We start from the raw sequence: 12,632 nt of genomic DNA, 5'->3' as shown, positions 1-12,632 counted from the left end.
TTATATCATGAGTTGTAATCTCCCATCCACTACTAGAATATGCCCTGTATGGTGATTCTAACTCATGACCCTGAGATCAACAGTCAGATGCTCTGAGTCAGATGCTCAGATCATGAGCCAGGCAGGTGCCGTATATGGCGATTCTCAAAGGAAAAATGTGCACATCGATAGGTTCTCCAAACCTCCCAAGAGAGGTATTTTTCTTTACATGTTCAAGTCTTTCGTCCTATCCGTGTGGACAAATACTGGTACAACTACATTCACTGCAATTTTCTTTCTTGTAACTTCTTTAGCAAAAGTATATGCAAATTTAATGCATCTTCCTTTACTGACGCTATACAAAGATTGGCCAGAATTGCCTTTGAAACCAGTATGTCCTCTAGTAACAATAGATCCTCTTTGGTGTTGAATCATAGCCTTTCTGGCAGCTTTCCAAGTCAGCACAGAACCATCAGGTTAGTCTGTGCCAAGATATCTTATCTTCAGCTTTTGTTCTTACTAAAAGGCTATCCTTATTAATTCCAGCTGCATTTACTAAGAGATAAAGTCGACCTAAATTTTTCTCCATCTCTTCAAATGTATTTTGAGCCTTATGTCTTTTGGCAGCATCATAGCTAAATGCCAAATGATCTCCACCACAGTCACCAGCACCAGTGGCTTTGGCCACTTGCAGACTTCTGAGGATGATGGCCAATCAGTAGCCCTTCTGGGCCATTAATTGGGTCACTGCCCTGCACTGTGGGAGCCCCCTCAAACAGAGCACACTGCCCATCTTAGATCTCAGAGCCACAAAATCAGGAGAAAGAGAGCTAGCAGATCTTTTCCAGATTCCTTCAGCTTTTAAGCCATCATGGCTGAAATGGAAAAAAAAAAAACAAAAAAAAAGGCCAAACTGCCACAAAGAAGTAGTACCACTGTACTGTTCCTGCTCCTACTGCCCCAGTTTAAAGTTTTTGAGAGTTCCAAAAAAATAAATAAATAAAAAATAAAGTTTTTGAGAGTCCCACTGGTACCTCTACTTTTCCTGCAAATCATAGTGAGTAGGGGCAATAAGATTTTGATTAAATGAGAATATTTTACCAAGTTCCTTTATGACTGTCCCAGTACCTTTAACACTAAGGAGGAGTAGGGATAGTATCCCCCAGGTGGGACAAAATATTGTCTAACAATTTGTGTAGATATTGCAGTTCTTGCAGTGGTGTTTCTGCCTGAGAAGTCTTTATCACCCAGAAAATTTATAAGTGATCTTGATCACAGGTTCATAACCTTATGACTTGGATGAATGAACAAAGCCCTTCTTTAAATATTTAAAACTCCCCTGGGACATGGTTCAGACCCATATGTATCCCACCTTCACAGTTCTGGTTTTTTTCTGGGTTATGGTGGTACAGATTAAGCATAAGTCCTTCATATCTCTAGCTCCCATGGAGAAATTTCCCCATAAACTCTTATTTGTGGTGGAAACAGAGTGACTACATTTTGGCTAACATTTACCTCATTTTAAGGGTGCAACCAAATGGCCATCTTAACTGCATTAGGAATCATTAAAATTAACAGAACAATTTGGTTTTAGCGAATGTTTCTTTTTTTCTGAACCTGAGGCTGAATACCCCATGTCTGAAACAAATTTTATGTATAAATATATTCATTTTCTTATATTTGTCTCATCATAAATCAGTCCTATCAGCAAGGACAAAAGGGCCACTTATTTTAATGATCTACCAATGTATTACTTTCATCTTCTTTATCATTACTCTTTTGTGGCTATTAGTTCCATCACTTGGTCTGACCCAGCTTTGGGTGGAAGATTATGCTCTTATACAGTTTTATATAGTCTCTGCCTAACCTTAATGGTATCGACCTTGATCATTTAAGAAGAACATTTGTTCCACATTCTCTAGGGAAACATCAACTCGATCTTTCTCTTGGACACTCAGTTTTACAGTTGCTCTTATAGAGTCACGAGGCTCTCCTTCATCAAGTGGTGGAAGCAAGACTGTGGGGTTGAGATGATTACAGTGACAAATGGTCATGCAAGAGTCCAGCAATAGTAGTCGTTAATTTCATCCTGAGCCATGCTTGATGTTGCTAGCTACTAGTTAGGATTGAACAGCATGTGGAACCTATGCAATTTGTGGTGTGGCAAGGGTAACATCCACAGAAGCATCTACCAGTTTTACAACCACGATCATGGCACATAACAGGGAGGAAGACACTACTCGTTGAATCTAGAGAAGTACTTGAATAGGAAGTGGTGTTTCCCATGTTGTTGAGCCAAAGCCTCTACCATTGGTACCCTCCTGCCACCCTCCCCGCGCACCCCCCCCTTTTTTTTTTGCTTCTGCACAAGGAAATGTACTGAAAGGACATAAGATGATTTTTTAAAAGAGTTTATTTATTTATTGTTGAGAGACACAGAGAGAGAGGCAGAGACATAGGCAGAGGGAGAAGCAGGCTCCCCGTGGGGAGCCCGATAGGGGACTCAATCCCAACACCCCAGGATCATGCCCTGAGCTGAAGGCAGACGCTCAACCGCTGAACTACCCAGGTGCCCCAAGATGATTTTTGTTTTGTATTCCAGTAGACTTGGAATTAGAATCACCTATAATTTAGATTTCAAAGAGACAAGTCAGTTGCAGCTTCTCAAGTCAATTCTGGTTACCTGTTTTTGATAAGTTTTTGAAGGTATGATAGTTGCCTATCATACCTCTTAAATTACGCAAATCCTGTCAATTCCCATGTAGTTGTTAAGTTTGGGTATTGCTGGATCCATTTAATCCAATGTGGGGGTAGAGTGTCTTCTTAGGTAGAGAGCTCACCTCCTAAATACTGAACTACCTCTGACAAAATTGTAACTTTTCCTTCAGGCTTTACCATATTAAGCCCCTTGCTCTTCCAAGAGATAGGTTGAATCCTTGTTTTCCAGGAGAGATAAATATGAAGTAAGATCTTCTATATTTAATGAAATCTTAACCTTTTAGGAGTGTTACCTTTTTTAAATGATTACTTAAAGGCTGGAAGGAATATAAAGTTGCTTGTGTGAACCCCTGAGGCATTACTGACCAAATATGTTATTAGTCATTCCGAATAAAGGAAAACCTATCAACTGTCTTTATTTATAGAAATGCTAATGAACGTGAGGCCACTATCATGAACTATTTACCAGTAAGTGGAACTAGAAAGAGAAGAACATTAACATTACACACTTCTGGAAACCTAGGAATAACTCCATGAATGGCTCTTAAGTCTTGCACAAATTAATATCACTTTCCCCTAGGTTTGTAAGAAGAGCATGCTTAACTTGCACAAGGAATGTTTTGTTGTTGCTCTGAGGATCTATGACTGGTTTATTCCTTGAATAACTTCTGATTTCAAAGGATATTAAAATAGCTTCAGCAATGACTGAGAAGGACTACCCATATCCTTATGAGGTCTGTTCCCATCATATTCCTTCCATCAATAGAGCTTTTGTTCATAAATTGTCATGTGCCAGTTGGATTAAGGAAGCTCAAATTCCAAGAGTCAGGGCACCTGGGTGGCTCAGTGGTTGAGCGTCTGCCTTTGGCTCAGGTTGATATCCCGGGGTCTTGGGATTGAGTCCTGCATCAGGCTCCCCGCAGGGAGCCTGCTTCTCCCTCTGCTTACACCTCTGTCTCTCTCTGTCTCATGAATAAATAAAATCTAAAAAAAGAATAAAGTTCCAAGAGTCATTGTCTAGGCCAGTTTAAGAAAGTCAAGTGCAGAAATAATACGCTGTGAAATTGTGTTTCTAGTGGTTCTTTATTTTCTGAGAACAATCTTTCCGGTGAGCACTTAATCTGACGGCCACATTTATGTGAAGTGCTTCTGCCAGGTGGCCGGCAGGCATGGCAGCCCGAGGAGTGATCAGTGCTGTTCTGTTGGGGCTGATACGGTAGTCAAAGGCTCAATGGGTGTAGAAAAGGAAGCAGGCTTGGAATACCTTCTGTAAAACAATTTCCCGGAGTGACTGGTTGTTTTATTGCAGTGGGGCTCAGGATAGAAAGAGTAGCTCTTGTGTCAACCAGGAATTGGCCTCCTTGTCTCTTTCTGTTCACAGATGTGGTGGGCAGGGTCCTCATAATGCCCTCATGCCCCAGGAGTCCTGTCACTGGTTATTCAATCAAGCATTAATCTAGGTGCCGCCAAGGAGGGATTTTGTAGTTGTAATTAAATTTCTACATCAGGCGACATTAGGATTCAGAGATTCTCTCTCTGTGCACAACTCACCTAATTATGAGTCCTTAAAAGCAGAGGATTTTTCTTCTAAAAAGGGAAGTCAGAGAAATTCCAGGAATGAGAAGGAATCCCAGGTGCCATTGTTGGTGGGCAAGAGAGGCCACATGTGAAGAAACGTGGCAGCCCCTGGCCCCCAGCCTGGCCAACAACCAGAGAGGAAACCAGGAGCTCAGTTCTCACCACAGAACTGAATTCTGTCGGCTTCCCGAATAAGCTCCGAAGTGGATGCTTCCCCTGAGCCTTCAGCTAAAAACCCAACCTGGCCATCCCCTTGTTTTCAGCCTTGGGAGACCCTGGGCAGAGAGCCCAGCTGAGCCCACTGCCTTCTGACTGACAGAGCTGTAGAATAATAAATGGGTGTTGTTGTAAGCCGTTAAGTTTGTTAGGCATCAAAAGGAAATTAATGCAATAATTTCTCTTTTTCCGAAAGAGGAAAGAGGGAGCATAGCTGAGCACTTTTATGGCCTTTGGAATTAAGTCCCTGGAGCTCTTTTGGCTACAATTAACATTTTGCTTTCGAGACAAGTCTGGTGTGGAAGCATAAACCAGGTATTTGACCCGCCTCCACGAGGATGTGCCACAGTCAGGAAAAATCCCACATGACTCACTCCGAGATAAACAAAAACAAACAAACAAACAAACAGCAGGGTCTTCACATCTTACTCTAGTCCTCTCAAATAAAATATCAAGCGTTTCCCACAAAACCATTGGATGCTTATGAATATGACAACCAATGAGAAACGTGAGCAAATTACTGGCTTCTCACTAGGAACACACTATTGGATATGTGACAGCCTTGGCAATATTGCAAGAATTGTGTGTATGTGTGTGGTTGTTGTTCTTTTAAACATTTATGCTTTAAATAAATGAGTAAATGCTTCTGAAGTCTGACTCCCTTGTTCTTTGCCCATCAACTTGGTCTTTTCTTTCCCAAACACTTTTGCCCCTGAGTCTTCCCTTGATACTGGACACATTTTTTTTTTTTCAAAGTCTCTGCTGTTGGCACTATCTCTCTCTATCTTTTCTCCATTTTAGACTTTATTCTAGGTTAACTGAGAACCAGAATTCTCACATGTCTTATCCCTGGGGTTCAGGTTTGGTGTTGAGATCATTAAATTGGAGGGCCATGGATTTCTTTCCTTTTCTGTATTCTTCATCCCTAAGTGTTCTCTGATAACATCCTGCTCTATTTTGCAGGTCCTCTAAGATTGCAATGTGCCCAATTTCTTCGTATTGATTTAGGAACTTGGGGACTCAATGTATGATGACTTATTCAGACAGAGCCCTTTGGTGGTTTGCTTCCCTGTCTATATCTTACTCTTTGTAAGTAACTTTAGTGAAATGTAATTCATATACCAGACAATCTGTCCATTTAAAGCGCACAATTAAATGTGTGTTAGAATATTCCCAGAGTAGTGCATCCATCATCACCACAATCCATTTTCATATATTTCCATTGTCCCAAAAGAAACTGTACCCCTTAACCATTATCCCCCTCAGCCTTCAGCAACCACTAACCTACCTTCCACCTATAAAGATTTGTGTATTCTGGACACTTCATATAAATAAAATCATACCATGTGGACCAATCCAATGTGGATGATCTAGCTATGGCCCTTTGTGACTGGCTTCTTTCACTTGGCATAACGTTGTTAAGGTTCATCCATGTTGTAGCACATATTACTACTTCATTTATTCTTCTTGCCAAAAAATATTCCCCTGCATATACCACATTTCATTGGTTCATTCAACAATTGGCAGACATTTAAGTTGTTTTCACTTTTTGGCTATTGTGGATGCTGCTGCTATGAATATCAGTTTACAAGTATTTGTGTAGACATATATTTTTATTGCTCTTGAGTATACACCTAGGAGTGGAATTACTGGATCATATGGTACTTAAGGAATTGCCAGACTGTTCTCCAAAGTGGCTGTACTATCTTATATTCATACCAGTAGTGTGTGAAGTTATGAAACTGGAAATTGTGAATCTTACAACTCCGTTCTTTTTTCAATAATTTTTGGCTATTTTAGGTCTCATGAATTTCCTTAAGAAAATCAGGGCACCTGGGTGACTCAGTGGTTGAGCCTCTGCCTCTGGCTCAGGTTCTGATCCCAGTATCCTGAGATCGAGTCCCTCATCAGGCTCCTCTTGGGAAGCTTGCTTCTCCCTCTGCCTATATCTCTGCCTCTCTCTCTCCCTGTGTCTCTTATAAAAAAATTAATAAAATCTAAAAAAAAATTTAGAATCAGCTTGTCAATTTCTGAAAATAAGTCAGCTGAGTTTTTGCTAGGGATTGCATAGATTCTACAAATCAATCCAGGGAATATTGTCATATTAATATTAAGTCATTCAATCCACAAACATGAGAAGTCTTTCCATTTTTCTAGGTCTTCTTTCATTTCTTTCAACAATGTTTTATAGTTTCCAGAGTGCAAGTTATGCATTTTTTAGTTGAATGGATTCTTAATTATTTTTTATTACTTTAGATGCTCTCTGTGAGAAGTATTTGTTTTTCTCAATTATTTATTCAATCTCTTTTCTTCATATATGCATATTTAGATTTTATTTTATTTTTTTTCTTGAGTCAGTTTTAGTAGTATGGGTCTTTCTAGGAATTTTTTCCATTTCATCTAAGTTATCTAAGTTGTTGGCACACAAGTTTTTCATAGTATTCCCTCATGACTATTTTTTATTTCTGTACAAGATTATTTTTTATTTCTGTGTTTCTGATTTCATTTTTGATTTTAGTAATTCTATTCTCTTTTATTCTGGGACAATCTAGCTAAAGGTTGGTCAATTTTGTTGATCTTTTCAAAGAACTCACTTTTGGTAGTATTGATTTTCTCTATAGTTTTTCTGTTCTCTATTTTATCAAATTCCTCTCCAATTCTTATTCTTTCCTTCCTTCTGCTTGCTTTGGGTTATTTTGCTCTTCTTTTCTAGTGTCTTCAGGTGGAAAGTTAGGATTATTGATTTGAGATTTTTTTTTCTTTTCTAACATAGATGTTTATAATTTTAAATTTCTCTCTAAGCACTGATTCAGTTGCACCTTATAAGTAAGTATATGCCTGATTTTCTTTTAGTTTATGCAGCTTGAATTTTATTTATTTATTATTGTAGTGTAGTATACATAATATTTGTCTTTTAATCATGTTAAGTGTTATACCTGACTCTTGCATAAATGTTTCAGTTAATCTATATCTTACTTCTCCAATATTTTATGAATGAGTTGAAATTTGGATCCAATCTATTTTAACCAAGATAACTTCATGTATACCCCTGAGCAGTTTCCTATTTCTTTAGCATTCTTTAGGCTTTCTAACTACCAAAGGCATATAATCCTTAGGATTATATCTTGCCTTTTCTAACTGTGATTTTCATTCCAAAGTCATGAAAGATTAGGTTAATCAATTGGTGAAGGCAAGGCCTAGAGTACAGATATCTAATAGATCTCTAAATTGTTGGGGTGCCTGGGTGGCTCAGTTGGTTAAATGTCTGCCTTTATCTCAGGTCATGATCTCAGGGTCCTGGATTGAGTCAGCTTTGGGCTTCCTGCTCAGTGGGGAGCCAGCTTCTCCCTCCCTCTCTGCTTGCTCATTCTCTCTCTCTCTTTCTCTCTTTCTAGCATGCGTGTGCACTTTCTCTTAAGTAAATAAGTAAAATCTTAAAAAAATAAATTATTTGGTAACTGTTTTTCCTATCCTCAGTGGGATTTGGGAACTCATTTGTTATAGCTATCAATTATACTCTCATCCAAGGTTTAAATACTACTGCATAAATGCTGCTAGCCAGGTGCAATAAGGACTTAAAGGGAAACTGAGTCATGATTTCATGTGACAGCATGTATGGCTGCCAGGAGAAGAGGATAAGATTTCTCAGAGTTTGAGTCATATTGGAGAGCTCCCCTTCACCTATCTACAGAATAAGGGATTTGGTATGGCATAAGCATATCTTCCTCACAAAAGGTTTTGGGGGAATAGGAGGCAAAGAAGTGAAGTGTGGAGAAATTGAGGGTAACAGAAATCTCCATGATTTTGGAGAGCTCCGGAAGTATGTGGGGGATCAGAGATGTTCCTGATCAACTTTCTCCTTAATCCTGCTAAAGGACCTTACAAAAAGTCCAATATCGATCATTTCAGCATTTATAAATGTTTGAATACCTTAAAAAATGGCTGTTGAATATTTGGAATCTCATCCTGTTATTTCCAGTGCTCCTCATGGATATGAAATCTTACAAAATCAAAAATCCCTCATAGCGATCATTATATCACTAATTATCCTTGGCAAAAGACTTCCACTTTGCCAAGTAAATGAAAGAATTAGTATTATCATGAGTATACATGTAAGAATTCAGAGACCACATTCATTTGGGGAATATAAATAATAGTGAAAGGGAATAGAGGGGAAGGGAGAAGAAATGGGTAGGAAATATCAGAAAGGGAGACAGAACATGGAAGACTCCTAACTCTGGGAAACGAACTAGGGGTGGTGGAAGGGGAGGAGGGCGAGGGTGGGGGTGACTGGGTGGCGGGCACTGAGGGGGACACTTGACGGGATGAGCACTGGGTGTTATTCTGTATGTTGGCAAATTGAACACCAATAAAAAATAAACTTATTATTAAAAAAAAATAATTCAGAGACCGCCCCCAGGAGGAAGTGCTATTTATTTTCAGTTCCTAGTACCAGTGTTTAACAAAGAAACACACAGAAGGAATTCCTTTTCTAGTCAGAAAACAGGATGTTTAAATGTTGAAGTGTATAACATGGTGCTTTCTCAACTGAATGGTCAATTTAAGTTCAGCATTTTGGTAACCACCAGACCCTTAATGGGTGTGGAGTAAGGCACAGCCCAACCACAAACTTTCTGCAGAATTTTTAGAACAACACTCAGAGAGACAAACCACAGACAACTGCCATAAGTGTAGCAAATGACACAGACTTTCTGAGTCAAAAGGAGTTCAGTATTCTGGCCAGCACTCGTTTTTATGAGTTGATGTGTATTTGAATGAGAAGATACAATCGATAATTAGAATCACAAGATTTAGATCTATGAAGACTCTGCAGATAGAGTTTGGCCTGGATGTTCAGAAGCTCAATTAACATCTTGTTCTCAGGCCTGGTGATGAACACTTCTTCCAGCAGATAGTTAGCATTACAAAATAATGTCATACCATGTGTCATGTGATGAATATTCCAATGCTGACCAGGATTCCAATGATGACTAAGAAAGAAAGATGTTACTGCTGTTGAGTGACTCACCATCAGAAGCAGCAGATTCCCTAACTATGGGCACACTCCCTACATTGGGCTGTCTGCTGCTCCAGAGGAGCAGAATCTACAATGCAATCTTGGTAGAACCTTCAGGATTGTTAAAGAATTCCTCAGTGACTGAGAAAATAGAATCTTGGATTTGTCTACTTCCAAAACAATAGTAAACTCACCCATGGAGATAGCCACTGAGTGGCTCCTTGAAGGAAAATGTTAGTTTTGTTTTGTTTTGTTTGTTTTCTCTAAAAAATCAGTTCATCATGATTATACTATACTCAAGAATTAAAGGTTGTACCATGGACCTGGTGGCATAAGTCCATAAGTCGGTCCATACAAAGCTTAAAACACAGATCCCTCTTGTCATTGGTCAGGAAAAAGTCCTGGACCTGGAGAGGTCCACTTATAATCTCACACTTTAGGGATTCTAGATATTTATCAACGTTAGCTGGTTTGAATCATTTGGGGTTGAAATACAGCTTTCCATTTTGACACATTTGAGGCAAATCCTACTATAAAAGCATAGTTTTAACTTGAGTGTCCTCTAAGAGATGACTCTTTGATCTGAGGACTGCTTTATTTCAAAAAAAGTTATTTTATTTTATTTTTTAAAAGATTTTATTTATTTATTCATGAGAGACAGAGAGAGAGAGAGGCAGAGACACAGGCAGAGGGAGAAGCAGGCTCCATGAAGGGAGCCCGATGTGGGACTCGATTCCGGGACTCCAGGATCACACCCTGGGCCAAAGGCAGGTGCCAAACCGCTGAACCACCCAGGGATCCCCAATAAATGTTTTTTTAAAGGTCAAATGAAGATCAAATAAAATCTTTTTAAAAGTCTCTTTATTGTTTATTAATTGTACAGAAACACTCTCACTAAAAATTATTAAAAACCAAATTGTTTTGTTGTTTGTAGCGGGACTGATAACGACTGAATAAGCATCATTACTTTCTAAAGTCTTTGTTCAATACTTTGTGATGCATAGGTTTCTCAACTGGAATGACTTTGCCTGTCACCACCGCAGGGACATTTGGCAATGTCTGGACACATTTTGATTGTCACCACTGGGAGAAGGGGCATGCTATTCGCATCTTGTGGGGAGAGGCCAGGGATGGTGCTAACTAACCTGTGTCAGTCCCCCACATCCATGAATTATTTGAATTAATTAAATTATCTGGTTCTTTCACAGGCACTCTTGGCTGCCTAACAGCTACTCTTCTTTGTTGACTGAGCCAGATTTCCTTTCAGTTTCCTATCTTTCATTATGTCGCAGACTGAACCAGTTCTGACCCAATGGGCAGCCACCATTACTCTCTGAAGGTCAAGATGGTTAAATATGGGAACAGATACACACGGAGTTGCCCAACAGGATCCTGCTCATCCTTGCTTGCCTCTGCCCCACATTCATTTCTTCCTGCCTGCTGGCAAATAGCAGCCCCAGACCACCTCCAGATGTTTGGCTGAAAGTCCACACAAGTAAGAGCTTCCTGTAGACTTCTCCCCTTGGAGATGTTGATGATGGGATGTATTTGACTTCTCAGGATGCCTTGTTGGTCAGCCCTGATTCTCCAACTTCCCCTCTCAGACCTTCACTTATCTGGCTCCTCCAATAGCCAGTAAGGTCTGGTTCCCATAATAGATCGTCATCCCAGTAGTTCTCCTTCTGACAAAGCCTAAAGGATGAATAGGAATATTCCTCAGTCTTGCACTGGACAGTGTTCTCTGTCCTTGGTGTTACGATATTTCCATCTTTTATTGCACTTCAGAGAGAGTCTGGTCTAATCCAGGAAGGACCATCACTCTGATTTGGGCAGGTTCTAAAATAGAAAGGCATCATTCATAACCTCACATATCCATTTGGGCACATTCATAGAAAAGGTGACTTTTTGAGAAATCTGATTTTACTTTCAATTTTTGGAGAGAAAGTAGGCTATGTCATATATTTCTGAGAAGTGGATCTAGGAAGTTTTGCTCACTCCCCCCCCCCACCCCACCCCCTGCTCACTCTAAATGTCCCCATGGGGTTTTTGCAATGATTTACTGGCATTGCATCAGAGCATAAACATATTTAATCAAGATCTGATCTCAAGGACAATTATTTTTTCCATCAAATCCTAAGCATAAGAGTCCAACCACACCTGAAAATCTTTTTGTTTAGATTTCTGGTCAGTTTCCTCTTTTTGAAAAGAAAATGAGAAGAACCTTTTTCTGCAGTGTGTTAGGATTTACTCATTTACTCGTCCTTCTGGCTTATCCTTTTGACAGCCAGCACAAAGTTTCCAAGGAAGTAAGCTTCATGTTTAAACTATGTTTATGTTGAACTTTATCTGTCTAAAAATCAGGCATAAGGATCTGATTCTAAAATAATTATTTGTAGTAGAAAATTTTATATAGAAAAATTTATATATTTACATACTTAAATTTGATAAAAATTTATATTTAAATTTACCTAGAAAATTTTAAGGTAGTACATAAGTCACTATAGTTCCCTCAACCCAGAAATACCACTGACACCATCCTGAGCACTTTGATCTCATCTCTGGAGATTGTATATATTCATAGTTTACAAAATTAGGGCCAAATTATATATACTGAGGAGGTTAGTGAACTTCAAGAATAAAATACTCCCCTGATGCAGACTGGGGAGTAATGCAATATTTGAAGACATGAGAGAAATAAAACTATGCTGGTGTTAGGGTTGTTTAGAAAATAATTCTGAGACAGTAGCAGAAGCATTATATCATTGTCTTTTCTAAAGTCTTGGTTTTGATGATGGACACAATAATGCTGTGGAATAAACAATTTCAAAGTTTCAGTGGCTTGTAGCAAAAGCATTCACTCTTGGGATCCCTGGGTGGTGCAGCGGTTTGGTGCCTGCCTTTGGCCCAGGGCGCGATCCTGGAGACCCAGGATCGAATCCCACATCGGGCTCCCGATGCATGGAGCCTGCTTCTCCCTCTGCCTGTGTCTCTGCCTCTCTCTCTCTCTCTCTGTGACTATCATAAATAAATAAAAATTAAAAAACAAAAACAAAAACAAAAGCATTCACTCTTAATGCATGGCTCTCAGGGTCCACTGGGCTCGGCTGATCTAGGTGGGGCTACA

At 39.4% G+C, this 12,632-nt stretch overlaps 1 pseudogene; it reads right to left on the bottom strand.

Annotated features, from left to right (window-relative positions):
• Positions 1-772, bottom strand: LOC100684846 (annotated as a pseudogene).
• Between the last annotated feature and the right edge of the window lie 11,860 nt (positions 773-12,632).

Source organism: Canis lupus, chromosome 3, assembly GCF_011100685.1.
Source record: "Canis lupus familiaris isolate Mischka breed German Shepherd chromosome 3, alternate assembly UU_Cfam_GSD_1.0, whole genome shotgun sequence".
NCBI classification, from domain to species: Eukaryota; Metazoa; Chordata; class Mammalia; order Carnivora; family Canidae; genus Canis; species Canis lupus.
This window is presented reverse-complemented; position numbering and strand designations above follow the sequence as displayed.